Source organism: Poecilia mexicana, unplaced genomic scaffold (genome assembly GCF_051168715.1).
Source record: "Poecilia mexicana isolate PSO_F unplaced genomic scaffold, ASM5116871v1 scaffold_7, whole genome shotgun sequence".
Lineage (NCBI taxonomy): Eukaryota > Metazoa > Chordata > Actinopteri > Cyprinodontiformes > Poeciliidae > Poecilia > Poecilia mexicana.
The window spans coordinates 1,105,247-1,119,136 of record NW_028263376.1 but is presented as its reverse complement, the minus strand read 5'-3'; the positions used below and the strand labels follow the sequence as shown (position 1 = coordinate 1,119,136).

At 39.2% G+C, this 13,890-nt stretch overlaps 1 long non-coding RNA gene across 1 annotated transcript; it reads left to right on the top strand.

Annotated features, from left to right (window-relative positions):
- The first annotated feature begins 12,375 nt into the window (after window positions 1-12,375).
- Window positions 12,376-13,675, top strand: LOC148158214 (uncharacterized). Its single transcript, XR_015763857.1, has 2 exons — window positions 12,376-12,738; window positions 13,377-13,675. It is a non-coding gene; the product is annotated as an uncharacterized LOC148158214 (long non-coding RNA).
- The last annotated feature ends 215 nt before the right edge of the window (window positions 13,676-13,890 follow it).

Sequence of the window (13,890 nt, the reverse complement as noted above, 5' to 3'; positions counted from 1 at the left end):
TTTTACAAGAACAATGTCCGAGAATATTGCCTACTAGCATAAGCTAACGTTAATGTTAGCCACAAAGTTTAAGTAAAACTCACCTTCGTATCAGTGAATGTATAACGAGGCGAACATCTAAAACCTTTCTCCAGCTGGCTTGTTGGGGCTTCGGATCGATGTACAAACCTTGGCCAAGCCCTGCAAGCATCTAGTGTAAAATGATATTTTTATTGGATCGGAAACAATCGAGCCGCTTTTCCCCGAACGTTCCTCTTAGGCCGTCTAACGAGCCATCATTTGATCCAGGCGCGTTAAACCAGGGAGAGAACTAAAACATGCAGGATGCCGGTGTTATGCCCAGAAACGCATGCCTGCCCAAAATTGCATCAATTTTGGGCAGGCATGCGTTTCTGGGCATAACACCGGTCTGCCAGTCAAACCTCTCACTGCAGAGCGGAAAGCAGGCTGATATTTAAACCTTTGGCGACAAAAATAAGGTCAGGGGATAAGATGGGCTTCACATGTAAGTATCGGCCGATCACGATCCCCCAAAATTAAGGAAATCAGTGCCCAGAAATCCACTGGTCGATAAATGTATCCTATATTATACATGCATATGTAACCGAATCCTTTTCTGCGTGGTGCTGGTTATCGAGTGAATGGACCGTGACACAGTTTATCTTTCAAGCGGATTATTCTCGGTTTATACAAAGACAAAACAACGGTGTTTTGTCTTTGTATTAAGGCTGCCCGCTCCAAGTCCTACACAAAACAAAAGTATATAACAAAAATTAACTTAACAGATCTATAAATAAACTGAATGTATTTAGATGGAAAAATAAACAGCACACACCTCTTCCACAGGACATGAGAAAAGGGGAGGGTCTTCTTTTTTTATGGCGGTTGGCAAACAACTTTAAGGTGCATTACCGCCACCTTCCAGGTGGGAGTATGGATCAGAAGCTCATAGCCTCCTCATAATACCCATTCTTCTAAGAAAATTAAAAATACTATCAAAGACTATATCTCCTGATGATCTCTGAAACAATTCTCTTATAACTAACTTATTTTTATTACTACTAAGCTCACTAAGTAGTATCTCTCTTTCCCGTACATACTTGTTGCATTCTAAAAAGATATGTTGTACTGTTTCTAACTTTCCACAATAACTACAACAACCTGTATTATGTTTATTAATTAACTTAAGAGTACTATTTAATCCTGTATGTCCAAACCTAATTCTAGAAATAACATCTTCACTTTTACTTGTTACCTTTTCTACATTCCCCAACTTTTTTTGGATATTATGATAAAACCTCGCTTTGTCTCCTCTATCCCACTGTTCTTGCCATTTTCCCTTGATATACTCCTTTATAATATTCTTTATGTCACTTTTACTTATCTTAATATTCAAATCAACAATTTCCTTTCTTGAGGCACTCTTAGCAAAACTATCCGCCAACCCATTTCCTACCACGCCAATGTGGGCAGGAATCCAAACTAATTTAACCTGAGAGCCCTGATTTTTAATCCGGGAGATTAAGTGAATTATATCCAATACAATATCGTGCCTTGATTCTGAATTTACCTCTTGGATACTAATTAATAGAGATGTGCCGATCAGGTTTTTTCCTCCCGATACCGATCACCCATGAGGGCCGATCACCGTTACCGATCACCGATACTGATCACATAATTATTATTATTATTATTTTTATCATTAACACTACCAGTTACATTATGTGGAAAAAGGAACCATGAATTCACCTTAGTTTAGAGAAAAACTTGTTTTTAATAACTTTTTTCAAGAAGAAAACTAAACAAAACAGGCATTGTGCAAATTGTACTGCTATTGATAATACTATCTTTAACAGACTGATAACATATGAAGGCTCTGAAGAGGGTAAATAACACAAAGAGCCAAAATAAAACCTCTCAACATTGCCGAAAAAAATTCAAGTATAAAACTTAACATTCAAAGGCAAAAACAGGTTCCATTACAATAAACAATCCATAGTTACTGAATGAAAACTTCCTGATAGCATGGCGGCTAGCTGATTACTGCTAGCTCTGATTGGCTGTTTCTGACTGAGCGGAGTAATTATGCAGAACAGGGAGGAGATCGATTATTTTTTTTAGAGATTATCTGTCTCATGTTAGGACAACGAAAGTTTTAATACGTAAGTAAAATTTATTTTTTTAGGTTAGATGCTGCAGCTTTAAGCAGGTTCGGTGTGAGAGTCACTACCAGGTGGAGCAGAAGCGGCGCTCCCTCTGTGAAATATTACTACCTGTAGAGTAGCAGCGGTTCAACAGCGAGAGCAGAACCAGCGTCTTACATCGCAGCTCGAAGACTTAAATAATTTTGCGGGTTATTTGTTTAGCTTTCTGACCGTCATGCTAATCCGGGTGAGTGTTTGTAGCTGTGCGCTGCTTTACCTGATATCTGATCGCTCCGTATGTCTTTTTTACTGCAGTGAGCCTAGATGTAGCCAAACTCCTCAAGTATGGCACTGTTTTTATGTCGTATTAGCTTCGTTGTGTTGATGCATTTTGACCTGCTTCAATTTTCCGCCGCAACACGCAAACTTCCCCATTCACTCAGTGCGTTATAGTTACACATCGCTTTGGATTTGTTGCTACGCGTTTGCGCAGAGTGAAGGAAAGAGGAGACCAGCTGCACAGTCAGGTTGGAAATGAGATGATCGGTATCGGCAACAAGAGCCAATGATCGCCGATCACCGATCATGCACTTTTTCACGAAAATCGGCCCGATTATGATCGGTGACCGATCGATCGGCACACCTCTACTAATTAATGCGCTACTAGAATCTGAGCAAATTAAAAACTTTTTTCCATTTCCTCTACCCATTCTAAAGCCATTAAAATTGCCATTAACTCACCTGTATACACTGTCAGTTTATCATTTATTATTTTATTTTTCATAAAGTTTAAATCTGGAGCAATAAATGATATACCTACTTGATTGTTTACCATTTTTGAGGCATCTGTATATATTTGAATATATTCTGAATATTATTTTTTATATAATTTTCCACTTCATTCTTTCCCAATTCTCTTCCCTTTTCCAATAACTTTAAATCAACTTCAGCCTATTCAAAAACTCATAACGGAATGACAAGAGTAACAACCACAGGGCTGATTAGAAATTTAAAGGGGAGGGTGTAAGGGGCGCAAACAATTTAAAGACAATACCACAGAAGAAGAAATAAAAAGGAGGGGCTTTCGATCTTAAAGTAACATGGTTAAAACAATGAGAGGTGTTTCAGTAATATAAGGAAAAGACAAATAACCAAAAAAAAGACATTTTGTGTAATTATAACAAAAGAGAATTACAACCAGGTTACACATAGGATATAATGTAAACAGCACCGTGATAGATGCAATAAGTTTATAGCAGGTGTGTGAATGATCTAATATTCTAACTGTTGATTTCAGCCGGTCACATTGTTAGCAGAACTAGAGGGCCCCAAAACCAAATTTCACTTAGGGCCCCATGGAGGCTTGGGCTGGCCCTGAATTTGCATATGTATTTATGGGTGGAGACAGGGCAGACCAGCAGCTGCGCTCAATTTTGTGCACTGCACTTTTCTACATTTTTCCATACACCAAGTTTTAGTGTGAAAACTGTGCACTCTTTTATACATAAGGCCCCAGGAGTTCTTAGAGAGGCTCAATTTCAAGGTGTTAAATTACAAATCCGAATTTCTTTTAAGTCATATTTGATATATCAATTTTAATAACGACTGAGGGTAATGTAGTTACTTGATTTTGCTGTAAAATTAGACTATATACCTGGAAAATACATAATACTACCCTTTTAACAAAGTGGGTTTTCAGATCAGTCAAAGTTGGTGTGGAAAGCTTTTTTCACTTAAATAAAATCATCATATTTGTCTAATATTGCAAAAAGAGTAAGAACAAGCCGTGTGTAATGGCAGCATATTTTTGTGGTACTTTCTTTCTTCCTCATAAATGTGAATATCTCCTATGTTTCCAAACACACCCTCAAAGTCCTTAAGGTTTTTCTCCATTATTAAAATGTTGAGTGGAGTCAAGACAATGTTAGTGATAAAGTCCCATCACTTACTAACACACATTTAAAGTGTGGTTTCTTAAACTGTGCTACACATTCAGCACTAACAGCAGGATGTTACAGATAAAAACCTAACCTCCAGTGCAATGTGCCAGCCATGTTTCTGTGAATCATCATGTTCCAAACAGCTGGGGCGTGTTTATCAACCATATTGACAGGCTGTGAGTGATAGCGATCCTCCACCCAACCGCCATTAGTTTGTGATGTTCATCTGCTTCCGCTCATTTATGTGGAGTGGCCACAAGTTTACAGATAGCCATTTTGCTTAATGGATGCTGTTCATTCAGTCCCACAGCAGGCTCTGGCAGTCGCTGTCCCGGGCCCATTAGGAAATTAGTCGACAGCCGGGCCGCCAGAGCAAATGACGGCATCAGAACCTGAGTGACTCCTGCCTGAGTCAACATTGCTGGGTCCGCTTTCAGTCAGCTGCTGTTGCTGTAAACGAATGCGTTATGATGTGAAACACGGCTGGCTAATTGCACTGTCATGTCCTTCCTGTTTGACAAATCTAAAGTCACCGTACAAAAATGATCACCTTCAAACTAGTGGAAACTCTTTTTGAAATGCACCAGAATCCTTCACAGTAATCAATTTAAAAAAAAAGGATATTTTGACACTTAACTTTGTTAAAAATTTGACCTGGTTAGACTTGAAATTCCTCTGCAAGGCAGATTTATGATGTAATAAATATTTCTGAGTATCAGTACCAGCATGTGGGTTCCTCAGGTGTGTGTGTGTCTGCAGCTGTCCTTAATCCTAAGGCATGGAGCCAAGCAGAGTACCAGAAGACAAACTAAGCACTCTGACTAGAAAATGCATCGTCATCATGGATTCTACCTCTGCAGACTGGTCGATCTAAAGCTCTTGTCAGGTTGCATTAGCTAAATGACCAATGCACTGTGTGTAGACCACATTGCACTTTTTCATATAACCAGCCCTAATCAGCTAATTGAATTTAGCTTGACAGCTTAAACGTTTAAGTCTGAATTTGGATCTAACTGCACTTAAAAGAGTACATCTAAAATTATTGTAGGTGAAGAGGCAAGTGGAGAAGTTGCACCGGAAGGTTCGTGCCGGGGAAGACATCATGTCTGCTTCAGGTATCAGACAAATCTCCTTCACCAGTCCTCATTTCAAATTACGGCCCTCAAGTACATTTCAGGTCCCCTGCATCGATTGCCTCGATCAAGGACTATGTGACAAATAGACTAATGTTTGAGAGACTGAAGGCTTGTCTAACTGACCATACATAAAAGAGTATGCAGTTTTCACACTAAAACTTGGCGTATGGACAAATTTAGAAAAGTGCGGCGCACAAAAAAATTCTGATGTGTAAAGTCATGCTAACGCCCGTGGCTGCGCACCTTTCTTTTGTACATCCCAATTTGTGGGAAATTGAGCGCAGCAGCTGGTCCGCCCTGTCTCCACCCATAAATACATATATAAATTAATATAAATACCCAGAAGTCTGCCACCACATGGGGCAATAATCATGCCAACTATTATATATTTTATTCAAAAGGTGCTTTCAGGGAACATAAGGTAACCTCACAAAAATAATACATTTTAAAGAAAAAAATCCAAATTAAAAAAATAGAGATCGTGCAAATGCTTGTTTGAACAGCAGAGCATTCAGCCAGGATCTAAAGACAGAGTCAGAGAGTCATTTGAGTCGGGAATGTGGACGTTTATTCTAAATAGAGGAATCATGAACAGAAGTTGTACATTTACAGAATAGAGATGCTCTCTGTTCATAAAGGTGCATTCACAAAGCGGGAATGGCTCAACTGAACGATGACTGCAGCTGGACCAGTACCGGTACCACACGGCTCCTTCTTTAAGTTTTGCTCAGAGCTCCAGGATGATCAGTCTGGATTAATCTAAACGCAAATAAACCATCATCATCACTTTCCAGCAGATGATCTCTGATCAAACGCTCTCTCTGAATCCTTCCATTGGCGATGTTCTCCATCAGAGCCAAAGTGCTCCACAATTAGCGGCTCACCATTATGCAACTACTTATATATGTGTGATTAGACACACCCTGATCACCTTAAAAATAATCAAACCTGTTTGGAGTTAATCTGCTGATCCAACCCTGTTTTTTTTTGTTTCTTTTAGTCAGAATGAAATTATCTTATAGATGCATTTCATGCACTTCGGCGCACAGACCAATGCGTTACATCTTTATACAATTTATACAAGTATACAATTTGAATGGTTACTAAAAACTAGAACTGAAACTGCATATTTGAATGCATTGTGGATTTTCTCTATACATTGTCAAACATTTACATACAGTTTCAAATACACGCATACACAATTTCCACTAGTATCTGGATAATGTGCTCTTGTAAGCTACAGCAAAACCATATGCTTTTGCATACTTTTATCTTTGTTTTTATCTTTGTGTGCGTGTTATGTTATTGTCTGAGGATAAATGCAGTTCAGTTTCATCGTTTACTTTAAACAATAAAATATTAAAATCATGAGAAAAAGAAACATCGGGTTTGATGCTTCTTGGTCTAAATAACACTGAATGTAGTCAGATTTCAGTCTATTTAGGTGAGTTTTGATGCTTTGTAGTTTGACGTTGTCCACAGAAAAGCTTTGCGTGGCTGCCGCACATTTTCATGCCAGTGAAAAAGTGTGTGTATATTTCAGCAAACTTTGACGTAAAGTTAATTTTTATACATGCCATCTTGTGAAATATGGCATGTATTTTTTGTGCATACGCACGCTTTATGCATGAGGTCCCTGGTGTCTGCAGCCCACCCATTTTTGGGCTGCAAGATTAATTGCAGCCCAAAAATGGAGACTTGTTCTTGTCCCTTCTATTCAATCTTTCATGAATTTGTTTGAAGTTAAAAGCATATTCATAAATGTCTCGAAAACTAAAACTACATAACCCCTAAATGGCAACGTAGTGCAGACAAATTCTGATTCTGAAGGTGGCTTAATAGATGTACCATACTGAAGACAGGCATGCTGCCCAGGCATGTGGGCAGATCCAGTCAGACCAGGATATGATCCTGGGCTGCTGCCAAATGAGGGGATAAAAGCCACCTCCAGCACCTAGAACCAGATGTTGCCTCATGATCCTTTGGCAGGAATCTGTGACTAATACAAAATATCTCCTCCCCCTTCTGAGAATCTGTAAAGAACTGGAAGGAGGGAGAATAATTAGGTGGAGGGGAATGAATGATGACAAGCATGACAGGAGGGTTGTATGAAGCCACAAATTAGCAGATAGACAGACGTAGATTGGTAAGGTGGGTGGAGAAGCAAGTGCACAAGTAAGTTCATATCTTCCACCTTCTATCCACCTTTTTAGAAGTGGACTGAATGATATGCTCCATCATCAGGAAAATATTTTAAAAGCAAAGCTGAGTGAAGAAGCAAGGCAGAAAATACAAGAGCTATGCCAGACAAATCAAAGCCTCCGACAGATAAGAGTGTGCTCCTCATCCTGTCTGTCACTTAGCAGGAGGAGGAAGGTTGCTTGTTAGGACAAGAGCCTCCATGACTCTTGCTCAAGTGGCTGAAGAAGACGCCGAATGTGTTTCACCTCCTTATAATACGCTCTTCTGCCTTTTTCTCTCATTCTCCCACACACACAAACCCTTTGGTGGAAGCACATGTCTGACAGTAAAAGGTGAAGTGCTGCTGACAGAGTGTCTCACTGGTGGAATATGTCCAGTTTGGCCCGGCAGAAAAGAGACCCGTGAGTCCAAATGCGAAGATTTCTCCCATTTTCTTTCCCAGCACCTCACCGTTTCACACTTTTACTTTCTCCATTTAAAATTCAGCAAAACTGAGTTGGTGTTTTTTCTTTAGAAATTTCCTTCCAATTGACAACTTAATTCACTGATTTAAATAAAAATTAGTAAAACATGTTTTTTAAAGTTAAGAGCATTATCTACCTTTGTCACTGTTGCTCTTAACTTGACCAAATTTCAAATACTATTCATTGATACAATGCTGAGATGGTGTGTCGCACAGTTCTGCACTGAATGTCATTGAGAAACTGACTTCTGCAGTTTCCTTTTTTTAAGTGTGAAGCTCCAAGAATGCACAGATCTAATCTCTAGAAATTATTTAGTGCCAGATGCTTGATTTGCTAAGAATCCTAAATATACAGACAAAGCTACAGAGTGGAACAGCTTACATCAGTGTTACAATGGTCCAGTCAAAGTCCAGACTGGAATCCAACAACAACAAAAAATCTGTGGAAACACAGTTTCTTTTAAGCTTTTTTTTTTTTTTGCAAGAACAAATAAGCCAAAAAAAAGAAGAAAAATCTGTTTTTAGATGTACAAAGTTCTGAGAAACTTAAACAGTTAATATTATTACTAACCTTTATTTCCTCAGGAAAATCCCTTTGAGATTACAAATATATTTTTCAATAGAAGTGGCCCAAGATTTGGAGCACTTCAGAACTACCTGCTACCTCGGGTTGTCTGTCAAATAGAATCACATCAAAATACATTAAATACATTGTGTTTTAATGTTAAAAAACATGAAAAAGATCAATGAATGTGGGGGGTACGGCTACAGTGAACTAACCGGCGTCTAAAGTGAAAAATGTCACCATCTTGTGGCAGACATCTAAACTGTAGGTGAGGAAAAAAAAGCATATTCAATGCTAAATAGCATATTTTAAGAAATATTTAATCAAAGCCTCAATGTAGAAAAATTCTTTCGCAATAAAAATAAATGTTCTAACATTTATTTGTATTTTCAACATCACCACTTGCACAATTATTGGTACCCCTGACAAGACATTCTGTTAGGGTTGTATACACTGTCATGAATTGTGGTTTAGTGGTGAGGATGGAATACAGCTGGACCCAGGTTATGATGAAAAAATGATTCAGTGTACATAACTCCAGGCAGCACATGTGAGCAATGAGTCAAGGAAACACAGACACTGGTAGTACTCGACAAAGGCAGGACGTTTGTTCTTGTCGTGACCCACAACACGACAAGGATCCAACAAGGAGCAGGGGACATGGGTGGAATTAAATACAGAAGGGGTAATCAGGGAACACGAGACAGCTGGGAGCTATCAGGCGGGGCAGACGAGATGACACAGGAACTAAATTGACACAGAAAACCAAATCCTCACAAGGCTGTAGCACGAAGACAGAGAAGTTTGGAACTGAACTTTGGATGATAAATGCAACTAAAATCAAAATTTGGTAACCATGAATTTACAAAGAAGTACCTGGAATAGTGTGGATTGTCATGAAGAGGAAGAGATGGGTGGTCAAAATGAAGAGAAAAAGTGGGAAAAGGTGGGGAAGGGTGGTAAGAAGCAGTGAGCTACTGAAAGAGAAAAAAGAGAAGTGAGAAAGGTACAGAAGGAACTGATAGTGAAGGCATTGAGAAAAGAGCAGATGAATCAAAAAATCCAAATATGACTATTATAGTAAGATTTGATGAAGGAGAAGGGGTACATGGAAACATGGCTGAAGCCTTTTTTGGACTTCAGAGTACATGGGTATATTGCAGTAAGATATGATAGGAAACTGTAGTTGGTTTCCGATTCTGGAAATGGCTAAAGGGTGATTCCACCTTATTATTCACTACCTTCCCCAGATAGCACACGATGTTAAATCAACGTTGAAAAATAGTTAGAATCGTTGAGTTTTGGTTGAAGTCGACAAATGACGGTGGATCAAACAACCATCCAATCAAACCGTTGAAACTGTGACATTGAATCAATGTTGTTTGGTGGTTGAAATCTAATGACTGAAATGCTAATGTCTAATCAACATCTGATCAATATTGAATCAATGTCAGCTGTATTCCCTCCCCCCTCCCCCTCCTCTCCTCCTCATCAGCGCTCTGGGTCAGAGTATTTTATTACTGAGCGGGGGTTATCACATTTAAATTAACCACTGTAGAGGATAGTGGGTGCCGATTCCTTTCTGTACATTTTCTTACTTGTTCATAACAATTCTCACTGACTGTGTGTGATATATTGACACAAAAACATCTACAACTTACTAAAAGGAGCGGAGCGGTCCACCCCCACCATTTACATGAGTGGGATGTCCCAAACACACAGCCACTTCGCTGTTGGCTTGTTGGAAAATATATTAATTCAATGTTGAATTATCATCACAAAGGTTGCATGTTTGGTTGAGGTCGACAACTGATGGTGGATCAACTATAAAACAACCATTCAATTCTAGCCAATTAACTAATGTTGAAACTGTGTCATTGAATCAATGTTGTTTTGTGGTTGACATCAAATAAATGAAATGCCAACGTCAAATCCAGTGTGTTTCACCACTGGTACTCCAGCCCCTACAAGTTTTAGGCATTTCCCTAATTCAACACACATGATATTAATTGACGTCTGATTAATGGGGTTTTGCTGAACTGAAAAAACGCAGGTCAGTTTGATTGACGTCAAGGTTTGGGGAAGAACTACCCAGATAGCACACAATGTTAATTCAATGTTGAATTATGATCACAAAGGCTGCATGTATGGTTCAGGTCAACGACAGAAGCTGGATCAACCATCAAACAACCATTCAATTCTAGCCAATTAACATTCATTGATTGAAATGCCACATCGAATCCAGTGTTTTTCAGCACCGGCACCAGGCACACTGCCCTGCAAGTTTTAGGCATTTCCCTAATTCAGCACACATGATTTTAATTAACATTTGATTAACAAGGTTTTGCTGAACTGAAAGCATGCAGGTCAGTTTGCCTTGAGGATAAGGTTTGGGGAAAAACTAGTAATCAAAGTGTTCAATCAATGTAAGGTGTTTTTTGCACCCCTCACCACCGCCTGCCATTCAAACGCCCAACCCCCTTCCCTCCACCCGTCAAAAACACACACACACCTCTTTCCCCCCACCTGGGCCCATCTACCCCTCAATCGGGTGAAACAACTTAAATTTTAAGTGAGGGTTTTTCATTTTTCACATTTTATTTTTTAAAAGATTGTTTTGGCTAGTGGCCTTTATTTGATAGTTAATTGACAGGAAGGTGGGTAATGAGAGAAGGGGGGTAATGCAGCAAAGGTAGCCAAGGTCAGGAATTGAACCTGCGACAGCTGCGTTGAGGACTGAGGCCTCGATTGTGGTTTGTGCTTAACCCCTGCGCCACCACAGCACAACTCCTTTTAGGTGAGGGTTAATCACGTTTTAACTTAAGCACTACGTGTTGACAACACTGAGTTGTGATTCCGTTCTGTACCCAGATTCACTAGCGGAACAAGTCAGCGTCGGGGCGGGGCTAATTACCGGACCCCTAACGAATCACCAGGCCCCTGACGTTTATCGCCTGCGCTACCAGAAACTGTTGAGCGAGGGGCGAGGAGGTTGGTCTGCGTTTTTTGTTTGATCTTTACCCAGGAAACACATCGGCTAAACCGTGAGTGAAACGGTCACTGGGACTGACTAGTATATATTCCATTGAGGGAAAGTAACTTTAACATTAAATAGACCTTTCTCAACAGGCGGTAGACTTTCTCAGTCTATAATCAGACATTTAAGCGACTTGAAACCGCACCCCAGCCCCACCCCCCCATAGCTCTGCACCTGCCCAGATTGCACATGATGGCAATTCAACATTGAATTAACATCTTTTGCCAACAAGCCAACAGCGAAGTGGCTGTGTGTTTGGGACATCCCACTCATGTAAATGGTGGGGGTGGACCGCTCCACTCCTTGTAGTAAGTTGTAGATGTTTTTGTGTCAATATATCACACTCAAATGGTCAGTAGGACTTTGTTATGAAAAAGAAAGAAAATGTACAGAAATGAATCTTCACCCACTATCCTTTACAGAGGTTAATTTAGAATGTAATACCCCCCACTCACTAATAAAATGCTCTGACCCAGAGCTCTGATGAGGAGGAGAGGAGGGGAGGGGTGTGGCAAAACAGCCGTTTTGCAGACATCAAAACAGACATTGATTCAACATTGATTCAACATTGATCAGTCGTTGATCAGACATTAGCATTTCATTCATTAGATTTCAACCACAAAACAACATTGATTCAATGACACAGTTTCAACATTGGTTACTTGGCTGGAGGTGGATGGTTGTTTGATGGTTGATCAACCGTCAGTTGTTGACCTCAACCAAAAATCAACCCTTCTGACTATAATTCAATGTTGATTTACCATTGTGTGCAATCTGGGCAGTTTGTTGCAGCCCTCATCACCTTCTCATCTTTGATCTTAAATGTGTTTATTGAAAAATAAGGGCATTGTTTTGTGCCCATAGTAATCCTGGTTATTTTGAGGCAAAACGGATATTTTTAATAATTGAGGTCATGTCTCCTTTTGTATTATTTTCATCCTACCCACCACTCCAGGCCTAAGTATGAAATCCTGTGAGATTTTGTGGGATTTGAGTTTTTAAAATAGGGCGGGGCCTATTGTTTGGTCTGGGAGAGCATGTGGTGGACAAGAAAGTGTAAGGCTGGCTGGTCCAGGTGGGCTTTAAATTGTTCTGATAGTAATCACTTGTTTTTAACTTTTTATTATGATATGCTTAGGGACGTGCTTAAATGAGCCTCTGTACCAGAACAGCTGAGTTGGATGATTACATGACCGTCTGCAGCCATCAAGAAGTGCAGAAGGTTGTTAATCATCCACAGATTCAATCCAGGTGAGGCAGAAGGGAAACACTTAACATGTAAGGCAGGTGAAACACTGAACTAAACCTGCTAATGACTGATTCAGTCTGTTGATCCTTGGATTGGTTACTGGTTAAATTGAACTGGACTATTGTTACTTGTGTGGGATCTTTATTAGCATATAGACACTTTTTAAGGAATTTAATCAACTTATTTGGAAATATTTGTAGTTGATGGAAGATTGAACCAGCTATTTGATGGAAGTTTATTCTGTATAAATTATAATTTTTCCCACTACACTATAAATCACCTTTTGTTATATTTATTTGTCTCTGGTGTGTTAAATAAACCTGATCCTCCCTGAGTTTTATTGTTAGGTTTCTGATAAACAGCCCTTTATTTTAAATATTGATTTAATATCAATATCATAAATCCTACACTATACTGCAGCTTAATGGGTAAATGTAGTTGTATATGTAAACATTAAGATAAATATTAATGAAAGATTAAGATATTAATTTAACAGTGAGTGTACATGGGGAACTATATGGTTTGTATTTGTTCTCAGACCTGTAACCAGTACACTGTTTAATCTTTCACTGTGTTTCAGAACTTTTCAAATGTTTATCATATTTCTAACCGGCACCCTCCTCACTTTTATTTTTTTCAGCTGTTGCTCTGCAGTTTGACCGAAAGCTGACTCTTGAGGACTGCAGCAAAACTGTCAAGAAGTGGCTTCATTATGCGCCAGAATGAGAGGAAGACATCGCAAGGAATCAAAGTGACGCCAACCAGAGTCAAACTGGGGTTACCACAACTTGTACTGTTTCCCTACTTCATACAGTACAAAGCTTAACCTCATGGACTCTGTTCTTCTGTGGACAACAGACTGTTGTTTTGACAGTAAAAAAGGAATCAAATATGTTTAAAGATCTGTCCCTCTTTTCTTAAATAAAATGTTAAATCAAACCCATGTTGTCATTTTTAAACTTTTGTACACAGTTTACCCATCATCTGCCAATAATATAGTGTTTAACACCAGTGAAGAAACTTTTAGTGGCATGTTATGATGTAGACCTATCAGACCTAAAATGTACATAAATCCTTAGCTTTCATTCAATATAAAAACAACCCAAATCTGCATGTACATCCACAGTCAAATGAGTGTTGAATCAACATTGATT